This window comes from Macaca thibetana, chromosome 13 (assembly GCF_024542745.1).
Source record: "Macaca thibetana thibetana isolate TM-01 chromosome 13, ASM2454274v1, whole genome shotgun sequence".
Classification (NCBI taxonomy): domain Eukaryota; kingdom Metazoa; phylum Chordata; class Mammalia; order Primates; family Cercopithecidae; genus Macaca; species Macaca thibetana.
The window spans coordinates 45,461,888-45,480,994 of NC_065590.1; the positions used below are offsets into that span (position 1 = coordinate 45,461,888).

A 19,107-nucleotide genomic window follows, 5' to 3' on the forward strand; every position below is an offset into this window, starting at 1 on the left:
GCACTCCAGCCTGGGTGACAGAGCGAGACTCTGTCTCAGAAAAATAAAAATAAAAAATAAAAAAGGGAAAGAAGCCATTGTTTTATAATATAATTAGTGCTGTAGATATCAAATGTGGTGCTTCAAGCTGTGTAAATCTGAATCAATAAAAATTCTAAAGACAATGATCAAGATTTTAAATGTCTTCTTAAAACACATTTCCTCAACAGAGGGACTGTAAACACCATCTGAAAATGAATCTCAAATACTAGGATCTCCTTTCGGAGTGACTTGTTGAGAATGATAAGCACTCCCAATGACAAAATTATTCTTTGACCTTGAGGGATAGTTATTTGGTAATCTTTTTTTTAATTTTTTTTTTTTTTTTTTTTTTTTAGACAGTCTCACTGTCACCCAGGCAGGAATGCAGTGGCACAATCATGGCTCACCACAGCCTCAACCTCCTGGACTCAGGAGGTGATCCTCCCACCTCAGCCTCCTGAATAGCTAGGACTACAGGCACCCACCACCATGGGTGTAGTTTTGTATTTTTGTAGAGACAAGGTTTTGCCATGTTGCCCAGGCTGGTCTCGAACTGCTGGGCTCAAGCAATGCACCTGCCTCAGCCTCCCAAAGTGCTGAGATTACAGGCATGAGCCACCTTGCCCCATCTATTTGGTAATTATATAGAACTTCATTTTCTTGTTTTGTTTGTTTGTTTTTTGTTTTGCTCCTTTCTTTTACAGGTTCTTAGATTTTTTGTTGTTGTTGTTTTGAACCAAGGAAAACACTGTGCATATTGGTCAAGTGACAAATATAATATTTTGTTAATATCTGAATAGTTTGTCATGGTTATTATTTATCAGTCAAATAAAAGCCGAATCATGAAAGCAGCATGTCTTTGGAATGCCTGAGAGTGCCTGGTACCATGGACATAGACATAGACCACCAAAAAACACTTAGTGACTGATAAATAGTGTTAATAACAGTACTTAATATTGGGTGCTTACCAAGTAGTAGTCAGTTTCATATAAGCAATACCAGTATTACATGTGTTAACTAAGAATCCTCGCAACAGTACTATGAAATAGGTCATGTTGTTATCCTCATTTTACAGATGGGGAGGCTGGGCCAAAAGAGGGTGGATAATTTGCACAAGGTCATAGAGCAAGGAATACGGGAGTTGGGACTCAAAATCACATACTGACCTCCAGAGGTTTTGTTTGTTTGTTTGAGATGGAGTCTTGCTCTGTTGTCCAGGCTGGAGTGCAGTGGTGCAATCTCAGCTCACTGCAACCTCTGCCTCCCAGGTTCAAGCGATTCTCCTGCCTCAGCCTCCCAAGTAGCTGGGATTACCAGCACCTGCCACCACGCCCGGACACTTTTTTGTATTTTTAGTAGAGACAGGGTTTCACCATGTTAGCCAAGATGGTCTCGATCTCCTGACCTCATGATCTGCCCACCTCAGCCTCCCAAAGTGCTGGGATTACAGGCATAAGCCATCTTGCCCGGCCTGATCTCCAGAGTTTTAAATCGCGATGCTGCTGCTGCTTCTTGAAGTGTTATCTTGCCCAACCTGGGTGACACAGGGAGACCCTGTCTCTACAAAAAATAAAAAATAAATTAGCCAGATGTGGCAGCACATGCCTGTGGTCGCATCTACTCACCCCCCCCCCCCCCCCCCCCCCCCCCCCCCCCCCCCCCCCCCCCCCCCCCCCCCCCCCCCCCCCCCCCCCCCCCCCCCCCCCCCCCCCCCCCCCCCCCCCCCCGGAGGCTGAGGCGGGAGGATAGCTGGAGCCCAGGAGATCAAGGCTGCAGTGAGCTCTGATCCAGCCACTACACTCCAGGCTGAGCAATAGAGAACTACCCTGTCTCAAAAAAAAAAAAAAAAAAATGTTATCTCACTATGTTGCTCAGGCTGTTCTCAAATTCCTGGGCTAAAGTGATCCTCCCACCTCAGCCTCCTGAGTACCTGGGAGGATTTTTAATGTTCTCACCACAAAGAAACAATAAGTATTTGAGGTGAGAGATATGCTAATTACCCTGATATTATCATTATACAATGTATATATGTATCAAAACATCACACTGTTCTCCATAAATATGTATAATCATGTGTCAATTAAAAATAAAATAAAATTGGCCGGTCATGGTGGCTCACGCCTGTAATCCCAGCACTTTGGGAGGCTGAGGCTGGTGGATCACCTGAGGTCAGGAGTTCAAGACCAGCCTGACCAACATGGTGAAATCCCGTCTCTACTAAAAATACAAAAATTAGTCAGGCATGGTGGCACACGCCTGTAATCCCAGCTACTCAGGAGACTGAGGCAGGAGAATTGCTTGAACCCGGGAGGCAGAGGTTGCAGTGAGCCAAGATTGCGCCATTGCACTCCAGCCTGAGCAACTTTAGTGAGACTCTGTCTCAGGAAAAAAAAAAAAAAAAAAAATTTTTAATTTAAATATCATAGTTTAAAATTGTTTCCGTCTTTGGTTCTTCTTGTGACTTTCAATATTTTCTTTTTTTTTTTTTTTTTTTTTTTTTTTTTGAGACGGAGTCTCGCTCTGTCGCCCAGGCTGGAGTGCAGTGGCGCGATCTCGGCTCACTGCAAGCTCCGCCTCCCGGGTTCACGCCATTCTCCTGCCTCAGCCTCCCGAGTAGCTGGGACTACAGGCGCCCACAACCGCGCCCGGCTAATTTTTTGTATTTTTAGTAGAGACGGGGTTTCACCGTGGTCTCGATCTCCTGACCTTGTGATCCGCCCGCTTCGGCCTCCCAAAGTGCTGGGATTACAGGCGTGAGCCACCGCGCCCGGCGACTTTCAATATTTTCAAGAAAGCACAAGCCAAGAGCAGTGGCTCACACCTGCAATTCAGCACTGTGGGAGGCTGAGGTGGCAGGACTGAGACCAGGAGACTGAGACCAGCCTGGGATACAAAGGGAGACCCCCATGTCTACAAAAATTAAAAATTAGCTGAGTGTGGTGGCTTGTACCTGTGGTCCTAGCTACATGGGAGGGTGAGGCACGAGGATCCCTTGACACCAGGAGGTCAAGGCTGCAGTAAGCCACCATGTTTATGCCACTGCACTCCAACCAGGGCAACAGAGCAAGACTCTGTCTCAAAAAAATAATAACGGCCAGACGTGGTGGTGCATGCATGTAGTTCCAGTTTTTGAGAGGCTGAGGTGGGAGGATCACTTGCTCCCAGGAGCTCAAGGTTACAGTGAATTGTGATTGAGCCACTGCACTCCAGCACAAGACCTTGTCTCTAAACAACAACTAAAATAATAATAATCATAATGATACTCCTTTCCCAGTTTACTACCAAGAGTTATGCAAATGGAAGATGAATTAGTCTTCATGATTTTGTTTCTTTTCTGTGTATATGATTAATCATGACCTTGTTTGAAGATGTTTTGACAGGATATTGAATTTCAAAATTTAAGATTTTGCCATCACTTCTTTGATTGTGGAAATAATTAAGTAAAAGTTGAAGAATGAATCAAAGCATTCATTATGTAGGCTAAATGTGTTTATTATGTTAACTGTTAAGATTATTGCTGGTTTTCACTAATGGGTTATTGATTAACTATAATGACCTCCTCCACCATACCTGGCACATCTTTTTGTGGGTTAGTTAGCCCTATAACTTCAGGAATCACTGTTCAATATTTTATGAGTTACAAGATTTGCAGAGAGAATCTGAAAAGCATACAGAATTTTTCTGTACAGAAAGTACAGAGCACTTCTTCTGACATTTCTGACATATCTAAGTGACAAGATTTCTCAAAACATACATACTATATACTTTTATATTGCACGCCAGGCATGTGACTCATGCCTGTAATCCCAGCACTTTGGGAAGCCCCAGGCAGGTGGATCACTTGAGGCCAGGAGATTGAGACCAGCCTGGCCAACGTAGTGAAACCCAGTCTCTACTAAAAATAGAAAAAATTTGCCAGGCGTGGTGGTACATGCCTGTAATCCCAGCTACTTGGGAAGCTGAGGCATGAGAATGGCTTGAACCCAGGAGACAGGGGTTGCAGTGAGCCAAGATCGCACCACTGCACTCCAGCCAGAGTGACAGAGTGAGACTCTGTCTCCAAATATATATATATATGTTTGTATTTTAATATATGTACTTGTAAATATATATACTTTTCTGTATTTATAATATATAATATATTTTAAAATATATTTTTAAAATATATATACTTTTATATTGAATTGTACAAGGGATCTCTACATAACAGAATTCTAAGTGGCTGGTTGTATAGACTTTTCTCTTTGTACAAATTGTGTGAAATAGGATCCATTTAAGCATTTAGTTTATAATAAAAGTCTTTTTTCCTCCAAAGATGGAGCCTTGCGCTATTCCCCAGGCTAGAGTACAGTGACACAATCTTGGCTCACTGTAACCTCCTCCTCCCGGGTTCAAGTGATTCTCCTGCCTCAGCCTCCTGAGTAGCTGGGACTACAGGCACGTGCCACCATGCCCGGCTAATTTTTGTATTTTTAGTAGAGACAGGGTTTCACCATGTTAGCCAGGTTGGTCTTGAACTCCTGACCTCAAGTGATCTGCCTGCCTCGGCCTCCCAAAGTGTTAGGATTACAGGCGTGAGTCACCCTACCTAACCTGGAAAAAATATTTTTAAGTTGTTTTTCTTTTAGAGACAGGGTTTTGCTCTGTTGCCCAGGCTGGAGAGCAATGATGTGATTATAGCTCATTGTAACCTCGAATTCCTAGGCTCAAAGGATCCTTTTGCCTGAGCCTTCCAAGTAGCCAGGAGTACAGGTGCACACCACCATGGCTGGCTAATTTTTTTATGTTTGGGTAGAGATGGGGGTCTCACTATGTTGCCAGGCTGGTCTTGAACTCCTGGGTTCAAGTGACCCTCCTTCCTTGGCCTCCGAAAGCGCTGGGATTACAGGCATGAACCACTGCGTCCATTTGTTTTATTTATTTATTTATTTATTTATTTATTTATTTATTTATTTATTTTGGAGACAGAGAGTCTTGCTCTGTTGCCCAGGCTGGAGTGCAGTGATTTCTGCTCACTGCAACCTCTGCTTCCTGGGTTCAAGCGATTCTCCTGCCTCAGCCTCCCAAGTAGCTAGGACTACAGGCGTGCACCACCATGCCTGGCTAATTTTTGTATTTTTAGCAAAGACGGGTTTTCCATATTGGCCAAGCTGGTCTTGAACTCCTGGCCTCAAGTGATCTGCCCACCTCAGCCTCCCAAAGTGCTTGGATTACAGACGTGAGTCACCGTACCCGGTCAGTTTTATTTTTAAGAGAAGAATTTATCAGATGTCTTGCATGTAGCCATAAGTTTCATTCATTCAGTAATTCAACAAATATTTATTGAATACCTTATCTATAGGTAGGCCCTGTAGGTAACTCAGTAGAATACAAAGACATAAATTGCAGAATTTCTGCTCTTCAAAAGTTTATCACTCAACTGGGGAGGGAAGGGCTGGGCTGGGTGGCTCATGCCTGTAATCCCAGCACTTTGGGAGGCTGAGGCAGGTGGATCACAAGATCAGGAGATTGAGACCATCCTGGCTAACACGGTGAAACCCCATCTCTACTAAAAATACAAAAAATTAGCCAGGCAAGGTGGCGGGCGTCTGTAGTCCCCGTTACTTGTGGGGCTGAGGCAGGAGAATCGTTTGAAGCCGGGAGGTGGAGGTTGCAGTGAGCCGATATCGTGCCACTGCACTCCAGCCTGAGCGACAGAGCGAGACTCAATCTAAAAAAAGAAAAAAAACCCAAAAAACTGGGAGGGAAGATGCACAGCCAATGAACCACCAAGTTCTGACAATTCTGATCCCTTAACATTTCTTCAATCTTTCCACTTCCTGCCATCCTCAAGGCTGCTCCATTACTTCAATCCAGCCCCAGCTCTCCCTTGGTTTTCCTTAATAGTCACTATAACATATCTCCTTGTCCTCAGTCTTATTTGCTTCAAATCTGTTCTTCAGAATGGTTTTTGTTTTTTTTTTTCGTTTCCCCCTTAACATAAGACAGGGTGTTGCTCTGTCACCCAGGCTGGAGTGCAGTGGTATGGTTGCAAACTGCACCCTGGACCTCCCAGACTCAAGCAATCTTCCCACCTCAGCCTCCCAATTAGCCAGGACTACAGCTGCACACCACCACACCCGGCCCAGAATGTTCTTTCTAAAATGCTAATCTAAAGCTCTTTAATAAATCACCATTGTCCTCAGGATGAAGTCTAAGTTGTCCAACTGACTGAAAGTATTCTTGCTTCTCCTTTTTGTCGCATCTCTGAATGTCCCCAGCCATTCTGAATTCCTTTTAGAGTCCCCAGTTCACCTTGCTTGCCTTCCCTCATGCTGTTCACCCTGCTTGGAGTGTTATCTGAAGAAATATATTCATTACTTCATTTATTTCCTCAAAACATCTTTTATTAAAGGCATCTTCATGTTAGGTCCTATGCACCACCCTGGAACTTCTCCATGTAGTCAGGAGATGGATGTTTAAGTAGGCCATTGCACTGCAGCAGGCAAGTCCCAGGATGGATGTAGGCACAGTAACAGTGAGGGTCATGGATGAATCAAGTCCAGGTAATCAGCAAAGACACTGGAGGGATGGGGTGAAGAACATTCTGGATTGAGGGAGCTGAATGCATAAAGGCCCAGAGCTGGAGAGCATGTTACTCTGGGAAACAGCAATCAGTGTGGCCTAAGTGGACAGCACGAGCAGGACTGAGGGAGCCAGTGCCCAGTCACCAAGCACCTTGTCTGATTTGTTAGGGAGTTGGGGTCTCTTTTCTTTTAAGGTAATGAGTAGCCACTGAAGGATTTTTTTATTTTTATTTATTTATTTATTTATTTTTTGAGACAGCGTTTCGTTCTGTCTCTACGCTGGAGTGCAGTGGGGTGATCTCGGCTCACTGCAACCTCTGCCTCCCGGTTCAAGTGATTCTCCTGCCTCAGCCTCCCGAATAGCTGGGACTACAGGCACGTGCCACCACACCAGCTAAGTTTTTGTATTTTTAGTAGAGGCCAGGATGGTCTCAATCTCTCGGCCAGGATGGTCTCAATCTCTTGACCTTGTGATCCGCCCGCCTTGGCCTCCTGAAGTGCTGGGATTACAGGCGTGAGCCACCACGCCTGACCGGGATTATTTTTTAAGATGGGGTCTCTGTTGCCCAGGCTGGAGTGCAGTGGCACAATCATAGCTCACTGCAGCTTCCTGGGATTCTGGGGCTCAAGTGATCCTCCTGCCTCAGCCTCTCCAGTAGCTGGCTACAGGCACACCATTACACCCAGCTAATTTTTGTATTTTTTGTAGAAATGGGGGTCTTGCTATGCTGCCCAGGCTGGTCTTGAACTCTTGGCCTCAAGTGATCCATCCACCTCAGCCTCCAAAAGTGCTGGGATTACAGGCATGAGCCACCATGCCTGGAAGAAGGATTTTTTTTTTTTTTTTTTTTTTTTTTTTGGCAGGGGGTAGTGGGAGGGAGGGATGAAGAGCTGGGGAAGAGAAGAGAAAATGGCATGGTCACATTCATTTTCTTAAAATGAACACTCTAACAGCAGTGCTAGAAAAAGTGGCGATTTGTCACAAATTGTTTAAATAAATAAAAAAACAGTCTTAAATTATTTTTAAAAATCACTTTTAAAATTTCAGACCCATCTTATGAAGCTTGGGCAATTGACTAGCATGCTACAGAATTTTAATTGCATAAATGCATACTAGTTTAAAATTATCATATTTTAATGGACCCAAAAGTATGAGTTCTTGGAGGGCAGGGGCTCTGCCTGACTTATTTCCTACCCTATCCTCACCACCTACAACAGAGCATGGCACGGAGTGGATTATCAATACATATTTTTAACCAAGTGATTCTGAACTCTCTTCAAAGACTTCTTTCAAGATTATTCAGTGAAAAAACTCCCTGGTGGCTAGGCATGGTGGCTCATGCCTGTAATCCCAGCACTTTGGGAGGTCAAGGTGGAAGGATCCTTTAAGCTCAGAAGTTGAAGACCAACCTGGGTAATACAATGAGACCTCATCTCTACACATAATTTTTTAAATTAGCCAGGAGTGGTGGTGCACATTTGTGGTCCTAGCTACTTGGGAGGCTGAGGCTGGAAGATGGCTTGAGCCCAGATGGTCAAGGCTGCAGTGTGTCATGATCATACCACTGCACTCCAGCCTGGGAGACCAAGCAAGACCCTGTCCCACTACCCACCACCCAAAAACAAAAACAAAAACAAAAAACAAAAAACAAAAAAACAAAAAAAAAACACAACAGGCCAGGTGTGGTGGCTCATGCCTGTAATCCCAGCACTTTGGGAAGTCAAGGTGGGTGGATCACTTGAGGGCAGGAGTTTTGAGACCAGCCTGGCCAAGGCCGATGAATCACTTGAGGTCAAGAGTTCAAGACCAGCCTGGCCAACACAGTGAGACCCTGTCTCTACCAAAAATTAAAACACTTGGCTGGGTGTGGTGGTTCAAACCTGTAATCCCAGCACTTTGGGAGGCCGAGGCAGGTGGATCACCTGAGGTCAGGAGTTCGAGACCAGCCTGTCCAACATGGCGAAACCCCATCTCTACTAAAAATACAAAAATTAGCCAGGTGTGGTGGCATGTGCCTGTAATCCCAGCTACTGAAGAAGCTGAGGCAGGAGAATCGCTGGAACCCTGGGGGCAGAGACTGCAGTGAGCCAAGATTGTGCCACTGCATTCCAGCCTGGGCAACAGAGCAAGACTCCATCTCAAAAAAAAAAAAAAAAATTAGCCAGATGTGGTGGTGAACACCTGCAATCCCAGCTACTTGGGAGGCTGAGGTATGAGAATCCCTTGAACCCAGGAGGCAAAGAATGTGGTGAGCCAATGCTACTGCACTCCAGCTGGGAGACAGAGTGAGACCTTGTCTCAAAGAATAAATAAATAAATAATAATTCCCAGGTATTTAACAACAAAAAAATCCAACAATACACCTAAATGAACCCCCCACTTGTTAAGGATAAAACTTTAAAATTTAAACAATTAAATTTTAACAAATCTAAACATTAAATTTATAAAACAATGTGTGATTACTTTATTATAGATCCAATTATTGGAAAAACATTACTATTGTTCGGTCCTTTTCTGCCTACGGAAATAATCATTGTCTTCCCAGCCCCAGCGCAGCACATAAAACATGGTGGGACTCAAAAAAATATTATTTAAGTGAATAATTGACTGAATTAGTATGGAAAATGCTTCCTTAAACTTCCTTAAGCTTCACATTCACAAAATTCCCAGTAGAAAAAAAAGTCTACACTTCTCTTTATATGCTTTCATCTTTAAGAAGAAAAGAATACACAGAAGTTAAGTATTATCATTGAGCCAGAAAAGATCTTAGGAACCTTCTAGTGGTTTGATCATAAAAGGCAAAGAGCTCTAATAAGGGCAGAACTGGGAGGAGAATCCAGATCTTCTGATTCCAAACATTTTTCTCTGTCCCATTTTACTACTACAATTTTTTTTTAATGTGGCAACATTTATAAAAATATTGTTTGGTCCTGTGAAATTCACTTTTTCTGGTACAGCTCAAACCTCTTTCTCCACATTGTGGAGTTATTGCACAGTCATATGTCTCCTGTAGGAGCAGAATTTGAAATATAGATGTGGAATTCATAAATAAAGGTGTTCTTGTTCTCTGAGTAAATCTTGTGTGTTTTTCTGTATGTCAGTTATTTCCACAGTATAAGTTGTTTGGTTGCAGCCTTCAACAACCAATGAAGTTATGTTATGCATAAGACCTTGCGCATTTCATGTTTGCTGGGGCCAATAAAAGCAAATTCTCTCATGCTCTCCTACCGAGAACCTCATTATGATGTCCGGCTGGTTGCCTTTTTAGATCTGCATGTGATTCTACTTCTTTCTCTAGATTCCAGGACAGGCAGAGTTTGTCTTGGAAGCTCCGTTTACTCTGTCCTCCTTACTGGCTCTCTTTTTGACCCTTTAGGTCCTTTAGGGGTCCTCTTTTCCTCCCCTAGCTACCCTTCCCCTAACCCCCACCCTCACCTGGCAATGTATCTTTCACTTGCAAATTTTTCAGTCCCACTCAAGCTTAAATGTCTGAAAGCACTCTTCGCACCCACACCATTCATCCGTGAGAAAAACTATAAGGGAGAAAAAACACTGGCTTCATCCTCAGTTTTGCTTCCCTAAAGGAAGAGACCAGAAGATAATTCTTTTAGGAGTTGCCCCTGATGGCCTTAGGGCTGCCTACAGTCCTCTGGGTCCTCTCTGGAGAGAACTGCTTTGGAATGTGAAAAGACCATGGCAGAAAGGAAAGGGAAGGCTTGTTCTTCCTTTCTTGGTTCCAGTCCATGGAAGGGCACTCACATCACTCACAACAAGGATTCAGCCAGAGCGTCCAGATAGCTGTGCTGAGCTCTGTAACAGGATAATAGGAAGGTGGAAGCCCCAACAGGCCACATTCCACATTTTCAATGAGGTGTTAGGAACAAGTAAACTCTTTTGATGGAAAGGTGATGAAGAGTTGTTCAAACGTCCAACGACCCCTTGCTGGTCTTTCCCAGGCTTACTTATTTCAAGGACTACCTTTTGTCTCTTTGTATCTTTCTCTAGCATCAGAGCTGACCCTACTAGAAAATAAGATTGTACACGACTGGGTGAAGAATTCCATTGACCTGCCTCCAGTCTTTTCTAGCCATGGAGTGGAAGCATGAACTTACAAAACAGGCCATTGTGGACCATCCTGGATTTTGAAAATGCTGGAAAGAGTCAGTGGATGGAAGCTCTCTAAACCTTTGGACTAATCTGTGTACAGCATTGGTTTCTTGGCCTCCTGGAAATCTGAGAAGTTTGCATGTGATGGGGAGGTTTTTATCCTGGTAAGAGAGGAAGGGAGGAAGACGCTGAAACTGTTTATACTGCTGTCATTCACAAAATCTTCTTACTTCTTCTCCATAGCTTCCTTGAGTTGAGCCCACTGGTCTATCACAACCATGATGCTTCTGCCTGGAGGAATGCAAATACCACCTGCGTGATTAAGTCTGTGATCTTAATTATCTCCCACTTAATTGCCTCTGAAGGACAACCCTGCGCTGTTTTCTATTTCCTCAGCCTGGCATGTCTGCTTGTTTTGACTCAGCCTTCTGGATAGCATATGGCTTCCACTAAGCCTGAGCCGCCCAGCCTGCAATTACACAGCCCCTCCAGCCGCAGAGGTGGCCCAGTTGTTTCAGTGTTGCCATTCTGCCCCAGCCTCAGTTTCATGCACACTTGCCCATCTTACATGCTCATTTTGTGCTCTCGTTTTCTCAAATTCACTGTCAAACTCTTTTTTTTTTTTTTTTTTTGAGAAGGAGTCTGTCACCCAGGCTGGAGTATGGTGGTGCAATCTCGGTTCACTGCAACCTCCGCCTCCCTGGTTCAAGTGATTCTCCTGCCTCAGCCTCCCAAGTAGCTGGGACTACAGGCCCGTGCCACCACGCCCGGCTAATTTTTTTTAGTAGAGACAGGGTTTGGGGTTTCACCATGTTAGCCAGGATGGTCTCAATCTCCAGACCTCGTGATCCACCCGCCTGGGCCTCCCAAAGTGCTGGGATTACAGGCATGAGCCACCACGCCCGGCCCACTGTCAAACTCTTGTTGGGGAATTCTGTTCTTACCTCATAAAGAGAAAGAAGCGCTGCTTGTCATGGTGTACACACAATCTGGAAAGAAAAGACTATGTAGGACATTAGCAATTATATTTAGGTTCTATAGAAAACTTATAGTTAAATTATTAGGCAAATTACTTTCAGTGTGTTCTTTGGTATAATTTGATATACATAGGAAAGACTTATGAAATATTTTCAAATACTTCAGCCTTCAATCTCAGAGTAGGTTTAAAAATAATTAAAATATATTAAAATACTTTTATTAAGGGTCCAATGAACTGGATTTTGGTAGGCAAAGAAAAATGTCATGAGCCCGGGCATGGTGGCTCACACCTGTAATCCCACTACTTTGGGAGGCCGAGGCGGGCAGATTGGTGAGCTCAGGAGTTCGAGACCAGTCTGGACAATATGGTCTCTAACAAGAAGTTGTTTGAGACTAGCCTGGGCAACATAGTGAAACTCCATCTCTACAAGAAATACAAAAATTAGCCGGGCATGGTGATGCATATCTGTAGTCCCAACTACTTGGGAGGCTGAGGTGTGAGGATTACCTGAGCCCAGGGAGGTTGAGGCTGCAGTAAGCCATGTTCATACCACTGCACTCCAGCCTGAGTGATAATGCGAGACACTGTCTCCAAACAAACAAACAAAAAAACCCAAAAAACAAAAAGGCCAGGCACCAGCGGCTCATGCCTGTAATCCCAGCACTTTGGAGGCCAAGGTGGGCGGAACACCTGAGGTCAAGAGTTCAAAACCAGCCTGGCCAACATGGTGAAACCCTGTCTCCTCCAAAAATACAAAACCTAGCCGGGCATGGCTGGGCGCAGTGGCTCACACCTGTAATCCCAACACTTCGGGAGGCCGAGGTGGGCAGATCACGAGGTCAGGAGATCGAGACCATCCTAGCTAACACGGTGAAACTCTGTCTCTACTAAAAATACAAAAAAATTAGCCGGGCATGGTGGCAGGTGCCTGTAGTCCCAGCTACTCGGGAGGCTGAGGCAGGAAAATGGTGTGAACCCGGGAGGCGGAGCTTGCAGTGAGCTGAGGTCACTCCACTGCACTCCAGCCTAGGCAACAGAGGGAGATGCCATCTCAAAAATAAATAAATAAATAATAAAAACTAGCCAGGCATGGTGGCGCACGCCTGTAATCCCAGCTACCTGGGAGACTAAGGGCAGGAGAATGGCTTGAACCTGGGAGGCAGAGGTTACAGTGAACCGAGACCATGCCATTGTACTATAGCCTGGGCAACAGAGCAAGTCTCTGCCTCAAAAAAAAAAAAAAAAAAAAAGGTGTCATGAAATACTTATCTGGATAAATCAGGAAAATATTTTAGTTTAAATTTATAAAATCATACATTCTCTGGATTCATAGTGTTATGGCATAAGCAAGATTTCACTGTAAACAAGATTTTTAAAATCTCACTTTTAATTTTATTAGACATTCAAACATTTAGAAATTTTAAATGACTTTGGCCCTATTTCTGAGTTATTTATGACTCTCTCTCTCTCTCTCTCTCTCTCTCTATATATATATACACAAAGCATCTGGCAAGTAGTAGATACTGATAAATGGTAAATTCAGTTGTTTTCTTACAAGCAACAACTACTACTTGATATCCAGCAGATTATTGTATTCATCTAGAAAAGAGTAAGTATCCAAGATTCAGAGCCTAGTTTTAAAAAAAGCCCCTTTGACAACCTTCACAATGTTTTTTGGGGAAGTGTTTAGTGAGAAGAGAATTTTCCTTGATTTCTTCAATTCCAAGAGCCCTCCTTTTTTCTTTTTTAATATTACCAAGTGAAAAGAAAGAGGGAAGCTGGGCATGGTGGCTCACACCTGTAATTCCATCACTTTGGGAAGCTGAGGTGAGTGGATCACTTGAGGCCAGGAGTTCTAGACCAGCCTAGGTAACATGGCGAAACCCTGTCTCTACCAAAAATACAAAAATTAGCCAGGCGTGGTGGTGGGTGCTTGTAATCCCAGCTACTCTGGAGGCTAAGGCACGAGAATCAGGACCTTGAACCCAGGAGGCAGAGGTTGTATTGAGCCAAGATCATGCCACTGCACTCCAGCCTGGGTGACAGAATAAGACTCTGTATTTAAAAAAAAAAAAAAAAAAAAAAAAAAACAAGAAAAATAAAAAAAGAAGGAGAAAAGAAAAGAAAAAGAAAAAGGAGAAGAGGAATGAATGTATTCATAAACAAAAAATGTTTTACATACCCATGGAATTGAATAAATATTATAAAAAGAGCTGGTAAATAAGGATATTATGATCTTATGCTTATACAAATGCTTCTGGACTTAAATGATGGGTTACATCCCAATAAACCCATTTCAACTTAGGAGCTGAAAATTTTACTTTTTTGAAACAGAGTTTCACTCTGTTGTCCAGGCTGTAGTGCAGTGGTGCAATCTCGGCTCGCTGCAACCTCCCACTCCCGGATTCAAACGATTCTCCTGCCTCAGCCTCCTGAGTAGCTGGGATTACAGGCATGTGCCACCACGCCTAGCTCATTTTTGTATTTTCAGTAGAGACGGGTTTTTACCATGTTGGCCAGGCTGGTCTTGAACTCCTAACCTTGTGATCCACCCACATCAGCCTCCCAAAATGCAGGGATTACAGGCGTGAGCCACCGCACCCGGCCAAGTAAGTTGAAAATGTATTTAACATACATAACCAGGCCGGGCGCGGTGGCTCACGTCTATAATCTCAGCACTTTGGGAGGCTGAGGTGGACAGATCACCTGAGTTCAGGAGTTCAAGACAAGCCTGCCCAACACGGTGAAAACCTGTCTCTACTAAAAATACAAAAAATTAGCCGGGCATGGTTGCAGGCGCCTGTAATCCCAGCTACTTGGGAGGCTAAGAAAGGAGAATCGCTCGAACCCAGGAGACGGAAGTTACAGTGGGCCAAGACCCCACAATTGCACTCCAGCCTGGGCTACAAGAGCAAAACTCTGTCTCAAAAAAAAAAAAAAGAATAGGCCGGGCGCGGTGGCTCAAGCCTGTAATCCCAGCACTTTGGGAGGCCGAGATGGGCGGATCACGAGGTCAGGAGTTCGAGACCATCCTGGCTAACACGGTGAAACCCCGTCTCTACTAAAAAATACAAAAAACTAGCTGGGCGAGGTGGCGGGCGCCTGTAGTCCCGGCTACTCGGGAGGCTGAGGCAGGAGAATGGCGTAAAAACCTGGGAGGCGGAGCTTGCAATGAGCTGAGATCCGGCCACTGCACTCCATCCTGGGCGACATAGCGAGACTCCGTCTCAAAAAAAAAAGAAATACACATAATCTACCAAACATCATAGCTTAGGCTGGCCTACAGTAAAGGCACTCAGAACACTTACAATAGCCTATAGTTGGGCAAGATCATCTAACACAAAGCCTATTTTATAATAAAGTGTTGGATATATCAGCCGGCTGCGGTGGCTCACGCCTGTAATCCCAACACTTTGGGAGGCCGAGGCAGGTGGATCACAAGGTCAGGAGTTCAAGACCAGCATGACTAATATGGTGAAACCCTGTCTCTACTAAACATACAAAAATTAGCCGGGCAGTAGTGGCGCATGCCTGTAATTCCAGCTACTCAGGAGACTGAGGCAGGAGAGTCGCTTGAACCCAGGAGGTGGAGGTTTCTGTGAGCCAAGATCATGCCATTGCACTCCAGCCTGGGTGACAGAGCAAGACTCTGTCTGAAAAAAAAAATAAAAAACAGTGTGGAATATGTCATGTAATTTATCGAATACTGTATGGGGACTCAAAGTACAGTTTCTACTGAATGGAAATTACTTCTATACCCCATCATAGAGGTGAAAAATTGTGTCACACCATCCAAAGTTAGGGTCAGGGATCCTTTTTACATATATATCATTTTACTTTTTTTTTAGCTAACTGGCATACACTTTCATCTACAGGGGATTCAACTGCTGAAATTACGACTGTAATGGCTCATATATTTATGTAATATTTTTCATTTCACTTTTCATGTTAAAAGTGTTTTAAATATTGAAAATCTTCAGATTCTAGTAACGTTACGAATAAAGAGTTGTACTGCCAAATCATGCTATACCACTCTTAAGAAAATATTTCATGAACTGTGGCAATTTTCAGTGCCTGGGCAAATGTTATACCAGTTATTGAAATAAATTTTTTACTTTTGCATTTCCCTAGGTAAAGATAGTAGGATTGAGCATGATGACTCATGCCTGTAATCCCAGCACTTTGGGAGGCCCAAGCAGGTGAACTGCTTGAGCCCAGGAGTTCGAGGCCAGTCTGGGCAACATGGCAAAACCCTGTCTCTACAAAAAATACAAAAATTAGCTGGGTGTAATTGCATGCACCTGTAGTCCCAGCTACTTGGGAGGCTGATGGGGGAGGATTGCTTGAGCCTGGGAGGTTGAGGCTGCAGTAAACTGTGGTTGTGTCACAGCACTCCCAGCCTGGTCGATAGAGTGAGAGCCCCATCTCAAAAAAAGAAAAAGAAAAAAAGACAATAGAATGGTTAAACAAATATTAAATAAATAAGTAGTAGTGAATAGAATTTCTTTTACTCAATATTCTGGAATTTATATTTGAATAGAAAGGAAGGGAAGGAAATAAAAACTAAAAGTTTATTCCTTCTAGGAAACTACTTCACATTTCATTCATTCAATTAAGTTATTAATTATTTTCTGGGATATCCTTGAATTCTTTTCATTTTATTTTCAAATACCTTAACTTTCTGTATTTATTTCCTCATCTTAAAATGGCAATAATAATGACTACGTCATTGGACTGTTGTGAAAATTAAATGAATAGATATCATAACATGTTTAGAAAAGTTCCTGGCACAGGACGGGCGTGGTGGGTCACACCTGTAATCCCAGCACTTTGGGAGGCCAAGGTGGGTGTACCACGAGGTCAGGAGATCAAGACCATCCTGGCTAACGCGGTGAAATCCTGTCTCTACTAAAAAAATACAAAAAATTAGCCAGGTGTGGTGGCAGGTGCCTGTAGTCCCATCTACTCGGGAGGCTGAGGCAGGAGAAAAGCGTGAACCCAGGAGGCAGAACTTGCAGTGAGCCAAGATCGCGCCACTGCACTCCAGCCTGGGTGACAGAGCGAGATTCCATCTCAAAAAAAAAAAAAAAGAACAAGAAAAGAAAAAAAAGAAAGTTCCTGGCACATAATAAGTGCTCAGTAAATGTTAGCTATTATAATTACCTTCACCTCCTCATCTGTCTGGGCTTATAGTCTATCTGCTGTTTGATCTGACATTCTTAATAAGCACGTAGAAACCAGCTTGAAATGGTTTAAACATAATACCACCTGAAAGCAGGGGAAGTACTGAGAATTTGCTATTAATGCATTTACTATGATGATTTGATCTCTTCAGAGAGGAATTTCTTCAGCTCTAAAAATACATTTTAAAATATCTCCCAGGGCTGGGCACTGGGGCTCATGCCTATAATCCCAGCACTTTGGGAGGCCAAGGCTGGAGGATTGCTTGAACTCAGAAGTTTGAGACCAGCCTCAGCAACAAGGTGAGACCCTGTTGCTACAGAAAATAAAACAAATTAGCTGGGTGCAGTGGTGCACACCTGCAGTCTCAGCTACTCAGGAGGCTGAAGCAGGAGGACCACTTGGAGCCAGGGAGGTTGAGGCTTCAGTGAATCGTGATTATGCCACTGTACTCCAGCCTGGGTGACAGAACGAGCCCCTGCCTCAAAAATAAATATATAAAAATAAAAATAAAAGAAGCACTGACCTTGTTGAGGTACAATGTACTTGCTCATGTACTCGTTTTCTCTCGCTCTCTCTTCTCCCCTTTATTGGGCTAGGATAATTTAAAATATTTATAAATAGATCAGGGTTTCTCAATCTCTGCATATTGACATGTAGGCTTCTCATTCTTTGATATAGGGGGCTATCCTGTGCATTGCAATATGTTTCACAGCACTCCTGGCCTCTGCCACTAGATGTCTATGGCACCCCCTCCCCAACCAGTTGCAAGAACCAAAAGTGTTTCCATGTTAGCTGTTATTATACTTCTGATATACTTCACCTTCTGATCTACCTGTAGTGTGCTCTGATTCTGACATTAGCTGACAGTGTTGTTTTGATAGACAACACTTAATTGCTAAATGTCTTGGGCGGGGGGGAACTGCCCTCACTTTGAGAACTACTGAAATAGATTCACTGACTTTGCTGTAGATTCTTCATTTTTTTCTAGTCAGAGCACCTGATAAGACAGGGTTTTTTCTGATTTTTCTCTTTTTTTCTTTTATTTTTCACATTTTTCCATGACTCCCTATACCATTTTTCTTTTTTTTAAAAACAGTCTTGCTCTGCTGCACAGGCTGGAGTGCAGTGGCTTGATCATAGCTCATCGTAGCCTGACTCCTGAGCTCAGGGGATCCCCCCGCCTCAGCCTCGAGTAGCTAAGACACAGGTATGCGTCATCATGCCTGGATTAATTTTTTTTAGTTTTATAGAGCCAAAGTCTTATTTATGTTGCCCAGGCTTGTCTTGAACTCCTGGCCTCAAGTGATTCTCCCATAATAGTGTCCCAAAGCACTGATATTACAGGTGTGTGCCACCACATCTGGCTAATTTTTTGTATTTTTGTAGAGATGGGATTTCACCATGTTGGCCAGGCTGGTCTCAAACTTCTGACCTCAGGTAATCTGCCCCCCTCAGCCTCCCAAAGTCCTGGGATCACAGGCCTGAGCCACCTCACCCAGCTCATTTTTTTTAAAAAATTTATTTTATTATTATTATTTTTTGAGACAGAGTCTCACTCCGTCACTGGGCCGCAGTGCAGTGGCATGATCTCAGCTTACTGCAACCTCTGACTCCCTGGTTCAAGCGATTCTCCTGCCTCAGCGTCCCGAGTAGCTGGGATTACAGGCACGCACCACCACGCCCAGCTAATTTTTGTATTTTTAGTAGAGACAGGGTTTCACCATGTTGGCCAGGATGGTCTTGAACTCCTGACCTCGTGAGCCACCCACCTTGGCCTCCCAAAGTGCTGGGATTACAGGCCTGAGCCACCACCATGCCTGGCCCATAATGAGATGTTTTTGTGCAAGAAAGAAATGGCGTATCTTTTCAACCCACAGGTACCAATTTTAGTTTACCTACTCTATTTTGCTTCTTATATATTGCAATGGACTGAATGTTTGTGTCCCCTGAAAACTATTATGTTGAAATCCTAAACCCTAATGTGATGGTATTAGGAGATATGGCCTTTGGGAGATCAGTAGATCATGGGGGTGGGGTCCTCATGAATGAGATTAGCGCTCTTTTATAAAAGAGACCCCAGAAAGCTCTCTAGCCATTTTTTTCCCCTTCACAAGAAAGTATGGGAAGAAGTCACCGGTCTGCAACCCTGAAAAGGGCCTTTGCCAGAACCTAAACCATGCTGACACTCTGGCCTCACACTTCCAGCCTCCAGAATTGTGAGAAATCAATGTTGTTTAAGCCACCCAGAC

The 19,107-nt window shown here is 43.8% G+C and overlaps 1 protein-coding gene across 8 annotated transcripts in view; it reads right to left on the reverse strand.

Moving 5' to 3' along the window:
- Window positions 1-19,107, reverse strand: part of COMMD1 (copper metabolism domain containing 1) — a 960,866-nt gene that overhangs the window by 569,344 nt on the left and 372,415 nt on the right. The gene's annotated exons all lie outside the window — the stretch shown is intronic.